Source organism: Chenopodium album, chromosome 1, assembly GCF_948465745.1.
Source record: "Chenopodium album chromosome 1, dcCheAlbu1.1, whole genome shotgun sequence".
Lineage (NCBI taxonomy): Eukaryota > Viridiplantae > Streptophyta > Magnoliopsida > Caryophyllales > Amaranthaceae > Chenopodium > Chenopodium album.
Window position 1 is genome coordinate 24,522,251 of NC_137834.1, and position 14,873 is coordinate 24,537,123.

The 14,873-nt window shown below is 33.5% G+C and overlaps 1 pseudogene; it reads left to right on the top strand.

Annotated features, from left to right (window-relative positions):
* The window catches only part of LOC145629923 (uncharacterized), a 32,303-nt pseudogene that overhangs the window by 1,684 nt on the left and 15,746 nt on the right, over positions 1-14,873 (top strand).

Here is a 14,873-nt window from a genome sequence, read left to right on the forward strand (position 1 = left end):
AGCTTCTCTAAGTTAATTTGAGTAACAAATTGTGTTACTCTAATGCCATCTTAAGTACATAGCTTCTTCTTTCCCTTCTTCCTCCTCCCTCATTTCTCATTTATAAACACAAGCCCCAAGCCCCCAACCACCATAATTTTCGGGATGATCTATCTAACCATCACCATCATCCCCCTGTCACCCCCATCACCATCATCTTGTCGCCACCACCATCACCATCATCCTAGTCTTCTTCTTCCCATCTTCCTTCCTCAACAACGACCCCAACGCCGCTCAAGCCTCGACCCATCATTTCCAGCGTCCGCTCCGGCCGATCTAACCACAATGACCCTAATGCCGTTTCGCGGCAAGAACAAAAGGACACCCTAGTTGTAAAGGTGTAAATTAGGGTCATATTAACCCCTTAGTAAAAGCTTATACTTCACGGCAGCACTTTCAACCACCATAGGTGGTGACGGTGGTGTGCAATTATATTCAGTAGCGACGAAGTGATGACGGTGGCTAATGGTGGTTGTGATGATGATGGTGGTGGTTGGATGGTTGAGGTAGAAAAAGAGTGGGGAGAGTGAATGTTGAATGGGTATTATAAAAAAGTCAAAAGTACCCTTACTAATGCTAGTGCAAATTACCAATATGCCTTTTTTGAGTAACAGTACATATCATGTTACTCAAGTTGAATAACTTGAATTTCGTCTAAAAAAAATTCTTCTTCCGTTATTTTATTATTGCACCACTTGCCTTTTTAGGAAGTTTTACAAAAACTGCACCATTTTCTCTTTAAGAAAAAAATTATTTGTATTTACACTACATATACTCAACATACCCTTGCTTTTTCACACTTACTTTTTAGTTTATCAATATGTCACATGGGCAATTCTGTATTTTTACCTGTCTCTCTCTTACTTTTTTCAACTACTAAAATATTTGTACCTAACCCTATGGTATAATAATAATAAAAAAAAAAAACAGAGGAAATATAAGATTTAGTTTATTTCAATTGGTGATTGATGAAAAAAAATTAATTTTTATTATTGTATTTTAAACATTTCGAAGTGTGCAATTAGAACATACAAAAGCTACATGTAGTTCTAATTTACATACAACACCAGAATTATTTGATACTTTTCTTTTGATAAAAGCACTTGCTTGATGAGTAAAAGAACATAGCATTATAGTTTTTTTTTTAAAAAAAAACATATTTTTTACTCCCTCTATTCATTCAGAGGGAGCCCTAATTACTCAAAATGATTAACATTAAGGGTTTATCAAGGGGTAAGTTTGTAAATTCCAACATACAGTTTAGGTTAGTTTTGTAATTTATGAGTAACACCGTTAACCTTTTCATCCTGTTATCATCTTCATCCATTTTCAAGATCTTTTTCCTCCTTTCATCACCAACCACCTTCTTCCTCCTTTCATCATCGACCCATTACACCTTCATCTTCTTTATCTACTTCCTGCTTCAATCATAGCATCTTCATCTCCCATCACTCACTTTCGCCAACCACCATTTTCGTCACCCACCATTTTTGGCACTGAAATCAAACGAAAACCCTAAGATAAAAAGGAGAAATACAGGGCATGGTGAACCCTAAAGAGTAGTTGAGTTTTCCCATGCCATCTCCATTGAATCTGCTCGTGGGTGGTGAAGTTGTAGCCATTGAAGTTGTTTCCAAACTTTCTCTTTGCTCTATTGAAACCCATCTCACGGTGTTAAGTTAGTGAGTTTTGTGGCCAACTGCACAAAGTACAAATAAATAATTTTTGGGTTTTTCTACATTATAACCCTCCAATTTTCCGTTTTCTACGATGTGCCCTCCCTTTTTGAGAAATCTACACTGTAACTTTAAAATATATTTAATTTCTATACGGTAACCTTGCTGTTAACAAATTCCGTTAGTGGGGCCTACTCACCATTTTATAATTTTTTTTTATCAATTTGCGTGTTGAAAATGGTTCCGTTGAAGGTTTTGGGGGTATTTTGGTTCTAAAGGGTCCAAATTGAACTCAAATTTAGCAAAATAATAACACAAATGCCTCGTTTTGCATATTAAAAAAGTCTTGATTTGCGTGTTTACGTATTTAATATGCGAAACAAGACATTTGTGTCATTTTTTTTTGTAAAATCTGAGCTCAATTTGGACCCTTTAGGGCCAAGATACCCCCCAAAACCTTTAACGGAACCATTTTTAACACGCAAATCGATAAAAAAAATATAACTAACGGAATTTGTTAACGTCAAGATAACGGCAAGGTTACCGTATAGAAGCTAAATGTATTTTAAGGTTACAGTGTAGATTTATCAAAAAGAGGGGGCACATCGTAGAAAACGGAAAGTTGGAGGGTTATAATGTAGAAAAACCCATAATTTTTTTATCACAAAGCACCAATATCTATGCAATTTATTTATAAAATTGTCATTTGATAAACAAGAAATTGTTTCTCATAGTGATAAACATGAATTAGCTCATTCACTAATGTTTGAAAGTTGAGAAATTTCATTAAAAATGGAATCTACTCCGTAACAATTTAATGTTTTATAATACGGAGTACTTCAAAACATATATAATCATGTGGGATCTCGTTAAAATCGTCTTGATTTTTGGTTTCTAAAGATATAGTTTTAAACTTCCTCCATTCCAATAATATAATATTGCAACAAGAATGGAATTATGCGTTCTTAATCACATTTAATATGTTAAATACATATAATTGTGTGAGAGTAAAAATTATAAAAAGTTGATATAGTGAAAGTATTGTAAATGAGACGAATATAACAAGATTACAAATGACTATTTTGCTTAACATATAAATCATACTATATGGTCTAACAAGAATAATGAATAGTGCAAAAGTCTAATTTGTTGCAATATTATAGGAACTACGGAAGTATATTTTTAAAACAAGTAGCATGAGATCTTTCAATAATATCATTAATTGCATTGAAAACACTACAAAAACAAATATGACAGAAAAAAGTTTTAAATACATAAATGAAACTAAAAATTTGATTAAAAAAAATGTTGATAATACTTTTTTAATACCATTAATTAAGTAATATAATTAATTACTTGAAAAAATATGTCAATTATGAGTTATATAATCATTAAAACATTACGCTAGTCATATTTCAAACGACAACCGTAAAATTTTCACTAAACACAAGTTATATTGTCTTTCTTCTTTTCTTAATTTACTGCTTTTATTCATAGGGTTGAAAAATGGAATGGGAAAGTGTTATTGTACTTTATTGTATTTTCACAACAATTTGCCTACTATCTACTGTAATAATAGATTTTAACAACAAATGGTTTCATTTAGTGCACATAAAAACTTTAATTATATTTGTATTAATGTTTTCAAGAAAAAATTTCACACCATCTATTCTCTCTCATGTGAAAGTAATGTTGGCCATTTTAAATATGTCTTGCACAGTATTAAATACAAATTGCAAAGTTTGTTCAAAAATTTCAAATGGCCATTGGAGTTAGATATCTACTACAGTACAACTTTTAGTGCTAAGCAAGAAAGCTAATTATTTAATTTTTATCTATACTTTCCTATGTGAGCAATCTTGAATAACACTGTCATGTTTCAATATAATGCATGTTTTAAAATGCATAATTTTCTAAAATCTATAGTCGTTTGAATTAATAAACATGGGCACGGGCCGTGCCCGTGCCGCCGCGGGCCGTGCCTGGCCGTGCCGGGGTGGGGGCCGTGCCGTGCCGTGCCGGCTCCGCGGCGGGCCGTGCTGTGCCTGAAATTGGCACACCCCAGCCCACGGCACGGCCCACGTGCCTTGCGGGCCGTGCCGTGCCGGGCCGCGGGCCAAACCGTGCCACCCTTTTTTTTTTTTTTTTAAATAAATGAAAAAAAACGAATTAAACGATATATATTTTTTTTAGTACAACTTAATATATGTGATTAATTTATGTTTATGTTAATGTTAATATATTTTGTTTTCATTTTTTGAACAACTTTATTTTACTTTAGGTTATATAAATTATTTATCTAATTAATAATTATGTTTAAGTTTATTTAAACAAATAAAAACAATTTTATTAATTTAGCGAAAAACAACAATGCATATAATAAAAAAAATACGAGTGCGATAATCCGAAAACACAAAAAATTGAAGAATAACTTATTTTATTATATGACGGTAGCCGGTACGAATGTACGATAATTTAATAATACAAAATAAGTAATGATAATTAAAAATCGTACAATAGTGTATGAATATTGAATAACTTCATTTATTATACGGAACACGAAGTTCGATAATACAAAAAGAATACAATAGTGTAAAATGTAAATATGTAAATATGTAATCATGTAATTATTATTGGTCGTCTTCGTCTTCGCCTTCGTCTTCATCTTCGTCTTCGTCTTCGTCTCCTAGAGGTTCAAGTTCATCCGCCAATTGAGTTGATTGAGAAGTATGAGAACTAAAAGAAGTCGACGTTCCTTCATCGTCGTCGTTTTGTGCATAAGTACGATCTTGAGAACGAGTTTCGGCATCCAACCAATCCTTGAAGCAAACACACATTTCAAGTGTTTCGGGTTTTAGTCTTGTTCTTCTATCGTCTAAAACTCGTCCCGACGCACTAAAAGCTCTTTCGAAGGCAACGGAGGAGACTTGGATAGCAAAAATATCACGAGCCATTGCCGACAAAATTGGATGTTTCACGGCTTGTGATTTCCACCAATCGAGGATGTCGAGGCCAAACTTCTCTTCATCGTCCATGCCTTTCATGAAGTCGTAACTTAAGTACATTTGCAACTCCGAAACATCGCTTTGTGTTCTCTTACTTGATGATTCCGTACCTGAAAACTTGGACATCATGTTAGCAGCTTGTGCAAATAAACCTTTGGCCCGTTTACTTACATTTTTGGATGTTTGAGAAGGGGAAAATCGAGACACGGTTCCATATTTACTTTCATAAACACAATATAAAGAAAAGAACTGATTAGTCACCTTATTTTTAAAAGTTTCAACATCATCTTCAAAATTCATGTTACTATAATAAATATCAATTAGTAAAAAGGTGCCATCATATTTTTGCCTAGGATCTAAAACAGAAGCAAAAATATAAATCATAGGAATATCGGTGTAATATTTACGCCATTTTTCCTCCATGGATGGAAGATATCCACGATAAACATGTTGTGATCGGTGTTCCGCAAAAAGTTGTGCAAGTAAACATGCATTGCTAAGAAAAGAATGAGAACAAGGATTATATACAGAAGAAAAACAATGTGTCATACCATATAGTAATTGTAAAAACTGCATATATTTTTCACAATTAACCCAATCATCTTCTAGTAAAGCACATTGTGGAAATTTCATATTATAAAAAAGTGTTAAATGAACCTTGTACTCGATTGCCCGACTCAACATTTCATAGGTGGAGTTCCACCTAGTTGGACAATCCGGTGCTATTTTTATGGTTTTTATCCGTTGTTGCCTGCAAAAACCTTTCCATTCTTGATATCTCATGTTAGAGCTATTAATAGACATAATAGCATTCCTTATTTTGTGATAAAATGGACCAATTGCTTGTGTTCCATCCTTCACACACAAGTTAAGAACATGACAAATGCATCTAACATGAAGTGCATCTCCATCTAATATAACATCGGTCAATTGGGATTTGACCAAATTCGCACTATATGTCATAGAAGTTGCATTATCGAAAGTCATAGACATGATTTTATCCCTAAGACTATATGCATCAATGGCTTCCATTAAATGATGTGAAATGTTAAGACCGGTATGAGGGTATTCAAGCATTTTGAAATGAACGATGCGTTTTTGTAACAACCGCTCATTATCTAACCAATGACAAGTAACACATAAATAGTGGAGTCCGTAACCACCATCCCATGCATCGGCGGTTAAAGAAACTCTACTAGGAAGATTATCTAATTCATTTACTAATTTCAATTTGTACTCTAGATAACTCTTCATGGCAGCAGATCGAACGGTTTTTCGGGAGATTTTTTTGTGTTTTGGTTGTAGTGCTCGGTTAATATAGTTGTTGAAGGCATCATTTTTGGCGAAAAGAAAAGGTTGTTCCGCATGTACAATCATTCTCCCAAGTTCATCCCTATCTCTCTCGTAATTGTAAATGAAGCCTTGTGGATGGAATTGAGAAATTTTGGGTTGGGTTGGATCACTAGATGGTCCACCACATTTTTTTGAATGTCTACTAAGGTGTCCCGTCCCTCCCTTGGTATCGGCCGAGAAAATTTTACCACAAGTCCGACACTTGGATTTTTGTCCATTTTTACTTAATTGATAATGTGACCAAACTTCACTCTTTCTTTTGGTTTGAGCAAAATCCTCTTCGGTACACCACTCTAATATGTTAGGATTTTGGGTGTTGGGCATTTGGGTGGATGATGGTTGACTCGACCCGGAGGCTTGTGTTTGGCTACCTTGGGAAGGAGGATGAAAAGGAAATTCATGTTGTTGAAATTGGCTTTGTTGAAATTGGGTCCAAGGAGCCATATCATCCATTTGTTCTTGCCCTCCCGTGTTTTGGGGATGGAAGAAAGGGATGGAAGTGTTTGGAAAGGGCATGCTAGGGGAGGGAAAGGGCATGTTAGGGGGGGCATAGGCATTGAAGTGTTTGGGTTTGGTGATTCCCTACGTTTTGACTTGGCTTTTCTAGAGGAGGAGGAAGCGTTCGGGTTTGATGCCATGATTAATTAATAATAATAACAATAAAAGTAACAATAACAATAATAATAATAATAATAATAATAATAATAATAATAATAATAATAATAATAATAATAATAATAATAATAATAATAATAATAATAATAATAATACAAATAACAATAACAAAGTAACAATAACAATAATAATAACAATTAACAACAATAATAATAACAATAACAATAAGAATTAGTAAGTAGTTTTAATATAAATTAAATTTTTAAAAATAATTATAATAATAGTAGATTACTTGGATCAATAAGATCCCAGGTAGGAGAGGTCCCGCCTTAGACAGATTTCAACAATCCAAATAACCCACAATTAAAAAAGAAAGTAGTTTTTATATAATTAAGTAGTTCCAAGAATATAATAATAATAATAATAATAATAATAATAATAATAATAATAATAATAATAATAATAATAATAATAATAATAATAATAATAATAATAATAATAATAATAATAATAATAATAATAATAATAATAATAATAATAATAATAATAATAATAATAATAATAATAATAATAATAATAATAATAATAATAACAAGATTAACAACTAACAATAACAATAACAATTTAAAATAAAGTTGAGTTAGATCTTACAATGACGCTTCAATGTTTTCCCAAATTTATAATTTCCCGAACTTATAATTTCCCGAATTTATAATTTTCCGAATGTAAATATAACAATTTTTTTTTTTTTTGGTAGTAGACTAATAAAAGTAATAATAGTAAAAATGTAAAATTTATAAGAGAGTAGGAATTTTTTTTTTCTTTTCACAAAAGAGAGCAAGATTGTATGATTTGTAGGAATTTGAGAATTGAGAATTTGGGAGTAAGAAAATTAGAGAATAAGAGAGAAGAGATGAGTTGATGAATTGTGAAAATTATGGAGGGAAATATGAGGTATTTATAGGGAATTTGGATGGTAAATGGGGTGGAAAACTAGCCGTTTATAGCTGTTGGAAAACGGCAAAAAACGGCTAGTTTTCCAACGGTCACGGGTCGTGCCTGTGCCGTGCCGTGCCGTGCCCAGCGCCGTGCCGGCAGGTCGTGCCAGCGTGCCGGCCCACGTGCCGGCCACCGTGCCGCCCGCCGTGCCACGTGCCGTGCCCGTGCCAAAATCCAGAAATTTGTTTACGGCACGGCCCACGGCCCACAGGTGGGCCGCCGTGCCGTGCCGTGCCGCCGACCGTGCCATGCCGGGCCGTGCCGGAGTCGTGTTGGGCCCGTGCCGGCACGGCCCGTGCCCATGTTTATTTGAATATATAGTGGCAAGTATAATGACTTATGTAATGCATATGTTTTATGCCAAACTTTTTTAAGTAATGGTGATAAGTTACATTGTGTGGTTTCTACAGGCGTTGGTACCTTGCATCGCACAGCCGTTTCGTGAAAAGAACATATTACACACATGTAAAGAACATACTGTTGTAATGAAAAGAACATACTATTAAAAAGTAATGAACACATATCTAAAGTAAAAAGAACATATTTATATTAAAAAAGAGTAAAAAGAACATATGTTCATGTTCTTTAATTGTCAGAGTAATGTACTTATTTGTGATATAATGTTAATTACTTATTGTGAAATGTTCTTTGATTTTTTTTTTTTTTAAATTATGGTGAATATACATAAATCATGTTCATTACATAATATTTTCATGTTCTTTATAAATATTAGGGATGTTCTTTAGATGTATAAAAAAAACATAAAATTGGATGTTCTTTACAAAACAGTTATATGTTCTTTACAAAACAGCTTTATGTTCTTTAAAAAACTGCTACATGTTCTTTTCGCGTTTTTTGCCTGTACCTTGCATTGCTAGGTACAGGCGATTGTACCTTAAAATTTTCAGATAAGTTAAAGCTGAGGAAAAATAATGTTGAGTATGGCTAACATTAATATTCAGTTCCAAAAGATGGCACAAATTTTTAAGGAAAAATACACTTAATAATCCCAACTATGGGCGATTTACCTACAATAATCCCAACTATCGTTTATTCTACAATAATCCCAACTATTCACCCAGTTTTCCTAGAGCAAACCCGGCCGGTTGATATAACAGGTTGCTTTGACACGTGGCCTCACGTAAGTGGATAAAAAAAATTAAAATTAAAATTAAAATTAAAAAAACTGAAAAATAATAAATAAATAAAAAAAAAACCTCTCCTCCATTCCAGCCACCACCATCCCCCTAGCCCAACCAGATTCCACCAGCCCACCTCGCCGGAACCTCCATTACCCTCTTCCACTCCACCGAAAACAACCACCTTGCTCGCGAAACCACCCTAACCTCCCTCCTTATCCTCTTTTTCGCCTAGATCCGCTAGCGAAACTCCCCAACTAATAAGGTTTTTCGATTTTCCGACGAAGGAGGGAAAGGAGGGGTGATTATTGGAGGTCGAATTGCTTGCCTATCGTGGTTAGTAGTTTTGGAAGGGTCTCGTCGCTGCGGTGCGGGTTTGCGAATGGAGAAATAGTTGTGTCGGTGGCTGGTTGCTCTGGGGGTTAGGTGAATGGTCGATTGGTGGTTTAGGGGTGGCTGCCAGTTTTTGGGGTTGGAGAAGGAAGAAGTTCAGAAGGAGGGGAGTAGTAGCGGTAGGCACCGGTGGCGATTCAGGTTGGTGGCGCTGGTGGTAGTTCGTCAACGCAGAGGAGGAGAGAGAAAGAGGCACGAGAAGGAGAGATAAGGGAGTTTCGTGGGTGTTGCTGCGGTGGTTAGTGGGGTCGTAGAGGGTCGGCCGACTAGTTTTGGTGGTTAGTGGGGGCGGGCGGCCAACATCCGTCGAGATTAGGTGGTGTGGGGTTAGGGTTTCGCGGTGGTTGGGTGATTTGGGCGGTTTCCGTTGAGCTAGGGGTGATTGGGATGGTTTTTGTTTTTTTTTCCTTCTTTTTTTTTTTTTTAATTTTTATTGTAATATTAGGCCACTCATGTACTGACATGTGTCATTTCAAAAACAAAAAAAAAAAGTTTACCCTTTCAGCAGGTAACCGGTTTTTGAGACTGCTGGAGGAAAACTGACCTAATAGTTGGGATTATTATTGTAGAATAAACGATAGTTGGGATTATTGTAGGTAAATCGCTCATAGTTGGGATTATTAAAGTGTATTTTTCCAATTTTTAATTGATTAGTTTATAAATGTAACATAAATATTTTCTTGTTTCCTAATTCTTAGGAAAATTTGCTTTTAATGATTCTCTATGACCAGTAACCTGATGGATAGGTAACTTTTTTTTAAAATAAAAATTTAATGTACAAGTGTCATTGCATGATTGGTAAAAAATAAGTTACTTTAATTTTTAATTTATGCTATTGATTTAATTGCTTGTTTAATTAATTAACTTAAAAGAAATTATTAAAAAAAAAACACCACCAATGCAACCACCACCGACCCAGCCAAGCCTAACCCCCACCTCCAACAGCTAGTGGTTCGCTGACTTCCAGACTGCACGACGCCCATCCTATTGGCTCGATTCCCCCCCTCCCCCGCTGGTGAATCTCACCCCAACTCCTTTCCCCTCCCCGTTGGTTTTCTTGGTTGTCTAAGGTAGGCATCTCGTTGGGGGTTTCTGGGTAGTTTGGAGTCTGATTTAAGGTTTTGAGGGCCGGTGAATAGGGAACGAGGGTTGTTCAAGGGAGGAAGGGGCGATTATGTGGTGGATCGAGGAGGGGGTAATGGGAGGAGGGCAACGCGTGGGGTGGGGGAATTCGCGAAATAGGGGTTGTTCGTAGGAAGGAGAAAGGGGCTAGGTGGCCGAGATCACCGGCGGGGGAGGGGATGTTTGCGCTGGAGAGTTCCGCCCTGGGAAATAGGCCAGGCGCCGACAGCAGGGACAACGGTCAGGCGTTGGTGGAGGTTTTTTTTTTTTAAAAAAAAACTTTTATAATTCTTTTAAAGTTTTTTTATTTTTATTTTTTTTTTACATTTCAATTAATTTTTTTTTAATTTTTAATTTAATTTAAATTTTTTGACCAATCACATTTTGACACATGTTACATGACTTGTTATAACAAGTTTTATGACCGGTTGGGACCATTAGAAATAAATTCAAATTAAATTTCGGATTATTAAGAAATAATCAAAAGTTGGGATTATTTTGAGCGAATCGAGCAGGATTATTGCTTCCAATTTTTCCTTCTTATTATTAATTTTGTAATATTTATTAAGGATGAAAGAAAATATAAGATGTCAATATAAAACGACAGTTAAGTGCTTGTTTGGCATTAGTTTTGGTTTTCAGTCTTTTGTTTTTTTGAAAACCAAAAACAGGAAACAAGAAAAAGGTGTTTCCACTTTTTTGTTGTCAGTTTTCAAAATTATCATAATTTTAATAAGTATATATAATTTTTGATTCATTATGGGACACATATCATATACTTTTAGAAAACAAAAAACCAAAAAACAGAAAACCACATCAATGCCAAACGAACCCTAAGATTTTCAATTTGTTTTTTTAATACACCTTATACATTTGAAATACTCACTAATTTCCCGTCAAAAAAAAAGTAATACTCACTAATTTGTGTGATTTTAAATATATAAGTTTTTAACTAAAAATTATAACACTAAAATAGTTGTCCATACGTTTATCAAGTAGATGACAGTTCCTCACAAATTGACTTACTTTCAACTTGGTCATTTTTATCTTTTTATTGGAGAAAACTAAAATTACACTCCTTTCCTGACAGCATGCATTTTCTACTTTTGTTACAAATAAATAAATAAATAAATATATATATATATATATATATATATATATATATATATATATATATATATATATATATTTATTTGTAACAAAATAATAGTCTCTAATTAAAGATATTGATGGTCAAAGTTGTGTCTCAACAAATGTGCAAATCCAACCATAACTTATAAAAAAACGGAGGAGTGAGAGTGAGGTATAGCTCAAGTGGTTAGAGTTTCCCTCCCGATTCCAGGAGATCCTGGGATCGATTCTCACCCCCGCCCTTTGTGGCTTTCTAAACACCAAAAATGAAAAAAAACGGAGGAGTATAATATAATAAAATGATTTTGTTAAGTTGTTCTTATAAACGTTATGTATATTTGTAAGATTTATACAAATTATCCTACCAAAATTATTATTCCTATTTTTAATTAAAATAAATTTTAAGTCGGAGGAAAAAAATTATAATAATATTATGACAATCTTGGATGATGATATATGTCAATACCTTAATTTTAATATATGTTAATATATTTGTAACTAAAAGATTTATAGTATATAAAATATATGTTGAAAAATAAAAAAAAATAAAAAATTAATTGAGTATGATTGGATTAAATGTGTTGTCAAAATGGAAATAAGTATTATGGTAGGTTATAAAATGGAAGTTATTAAAATTTGGCAAAAAAAAAAAAAAAAAAAAAAAGGAAAGAAGAAAAGGCGGGAAATTTTTGTATAACATCGTGACAAGTGTCACTTTAGGTTCGCTTTTTGCTAAAAGGCCTGTTGCCATGGGATTTTGGCTACCTGTTTCATAAAATTTTGTTGCAATATTGCATCAATTTAAATATAGTTTCCATGATGGTTGCTATCAACACTACGAGAGAAAAACTCGGCCTTTACCAATATGAAATTACCAGTCTCAAGAATCGCAGTTGGTAGGAGTCGAACTTGGGACCTCAAAGTCACATGGTGAATCTCTTACCAACTATACCAAGTACTATTTGTTTACTTCTAGGCATATAATTTATAATAAGTGAATGAAATATTAGAGACGAAATTGAAAATTTTGTCTCTAAATTAGGGGACAAAATAAAAAATCCGTCTCTAAATTAGAGATAAAATTGAAATCCGTCTCTATTTGATGTCATTATAGCAACAAGTAATAAGAACAGTGTCTTCAGATAATTTTATACATAATATAGCAAAAAGTGGTCTACATATAAATTAACAACAAAATGTAACACAACCTTTGTCCAATGGCAACAAATAAAAAAATTACGTTATCACCTAGCAACAATACTTTATTCTAATGACAACAATTCAAAAATTCATTGCATTTGTTTGTTTCTAGATCAATACAAATATAATATTTGTTGCCATAGTTTGTTAATATATGAAAACAAGAGAAAAATATGATGTCATCTAGTAACAACTAGTAAGACAATTTATTTTAAACAGCAACAAATCAAAAACATGTAGCCATTAATTATTAAAAAACTAAAGCATAAAATGTCGCTTTTAATTAGGCAATGAAAAAAGTTATATTCGTTGTTATTTAGCAACATTTTAAAAATCTGTTGCCAAACTTAGTTGCTAAAAAACTTTTATTTTAGTAGTGAAACATGTATATATATATATATATATATATATATATTGTTGTAATATAAGAAGTATTTTCAAGGCTATATTCTAAAATAAGAAGATCGAAAAGATGATCTCGTGACAATAAAAGAGTACGGTGTGTCGTGACGCAAATCGCTGACTTGAAAACGAAATTCTGGCGCAACCGGGGTGCACTATTGTATTCGCCGGCACGTTCCCTAAGGTTAACACACCACTTCCACACAAAGGCACTTTTGGGTGGAAGGTTGGAGCCAAGTAACTTATGGCCAATACAGAGTATGTGTTTAAGCAAGCTTGTGATTGATATGTATTTCTTGTGTACGTCAAAATTAGAAAACATTCTCCAATTTATAGAGATGAATAAAGAAGATGAAAGATCATGGAGGAACCTTCTATGAACCAAAAAGAGAAATCAGAATTATTATGGTGATTAAAAACACCATAATCAACCTCTTAAATGGGGGTTACAAGAAATCAAACAAGAAGAGGAATCCAAGGGAACCGTTGGAGTCCAACGAACAAACACGCGCCCGATCGGGCGGACACTCCATTTTTCCAGACGTCTTCTCGTGCCCGGTCGGGCGGGACTCGCCCGACCGGGTGGCGGAACTCCAGAATTTTGCGACTCTTCTCGCGCCCGATAGGGCGGGTCTCCCTCGGTCGGGCGCCCATATCTGACCCTTTGAATTTCCTTTCTTTATTTCCAACATATATATATATATATATATATATATATAAGACATTCCATTATATTGTTTAAGAACAGTTTAACATTACATTATTTGATGCATTCAACATACTCCGTATAATTTTGTTATTCATGTGGTACATACATAAAATAATACTTACTCTGTTTTTTTAGTTGACACATTTCTATTATCACGTTTGTCAACACATTTTTTTAATGCTTAATAACTTTAATTATCAACATTGTAAAATTATAAAAAGTAGATATTAATAAAATATACATATAGACGATTTAAACAAGATCCCACATAATTATATTTTATCGTATCTATAAATCACAAAAACGAGTCAAAGTGTAGTCTATAAATAGTATAAAAGTCAAACGGTGTCAACTAAAAAAAATGGAGGAAGTATGTAGAATTGAATTTATTTTACAAGGATGATATGTAAATTATATTAAGATATTTTACAAATTTACAAAAAAGGCTTAACTATTTTTGTATACCAAGTATGATAATTAGTTTGATTGATTTCTGCTTTTCATTTTGCAATATATTGTTTTTTTTTTAAAAAAAAAAAAAATTTATTTAACCAATTGATCATTATATTTACATAATTGTCAATTATATATGTAGCTCGATTCAACACTTTTAAGGAGGTATTTTACTAAGCATCCTCAAGATCACCTTCCTTACTTTGCCGACCAGGTACATGTCACAAACGACTTCCCTCTCTCTAATTATAATAATTGGGAACCTTTTATTTCATTGGATAATTATTCCTTTGGTGTTTTGGTTTGTATTATTTGGAGTAGAGGATGAGCTTATGTGTTAGTTTCTCGCAACAAATAATTCAATATAGGAAGGTCCTCAATTTTCATTTGTTCTATGTGTCACACATAGGTAAATGCAAATGCTTCTTTAAGCCAATCATGTATACTATTAAAGGATGTATGCATTTTACTTATAAAAATAGATTAAAAAGATGCTTGTTCTTCTCATGTTGCTTTCATTTTGTATAAGAGGCAGATTAAAAATTATTGCATGGGTTGGCATAATGTGTATGTCAACAACAATTTGACAGAGGGAACTTGTTATACTTTTTCCGTGTTTTTTTTTTTTTGCACCATG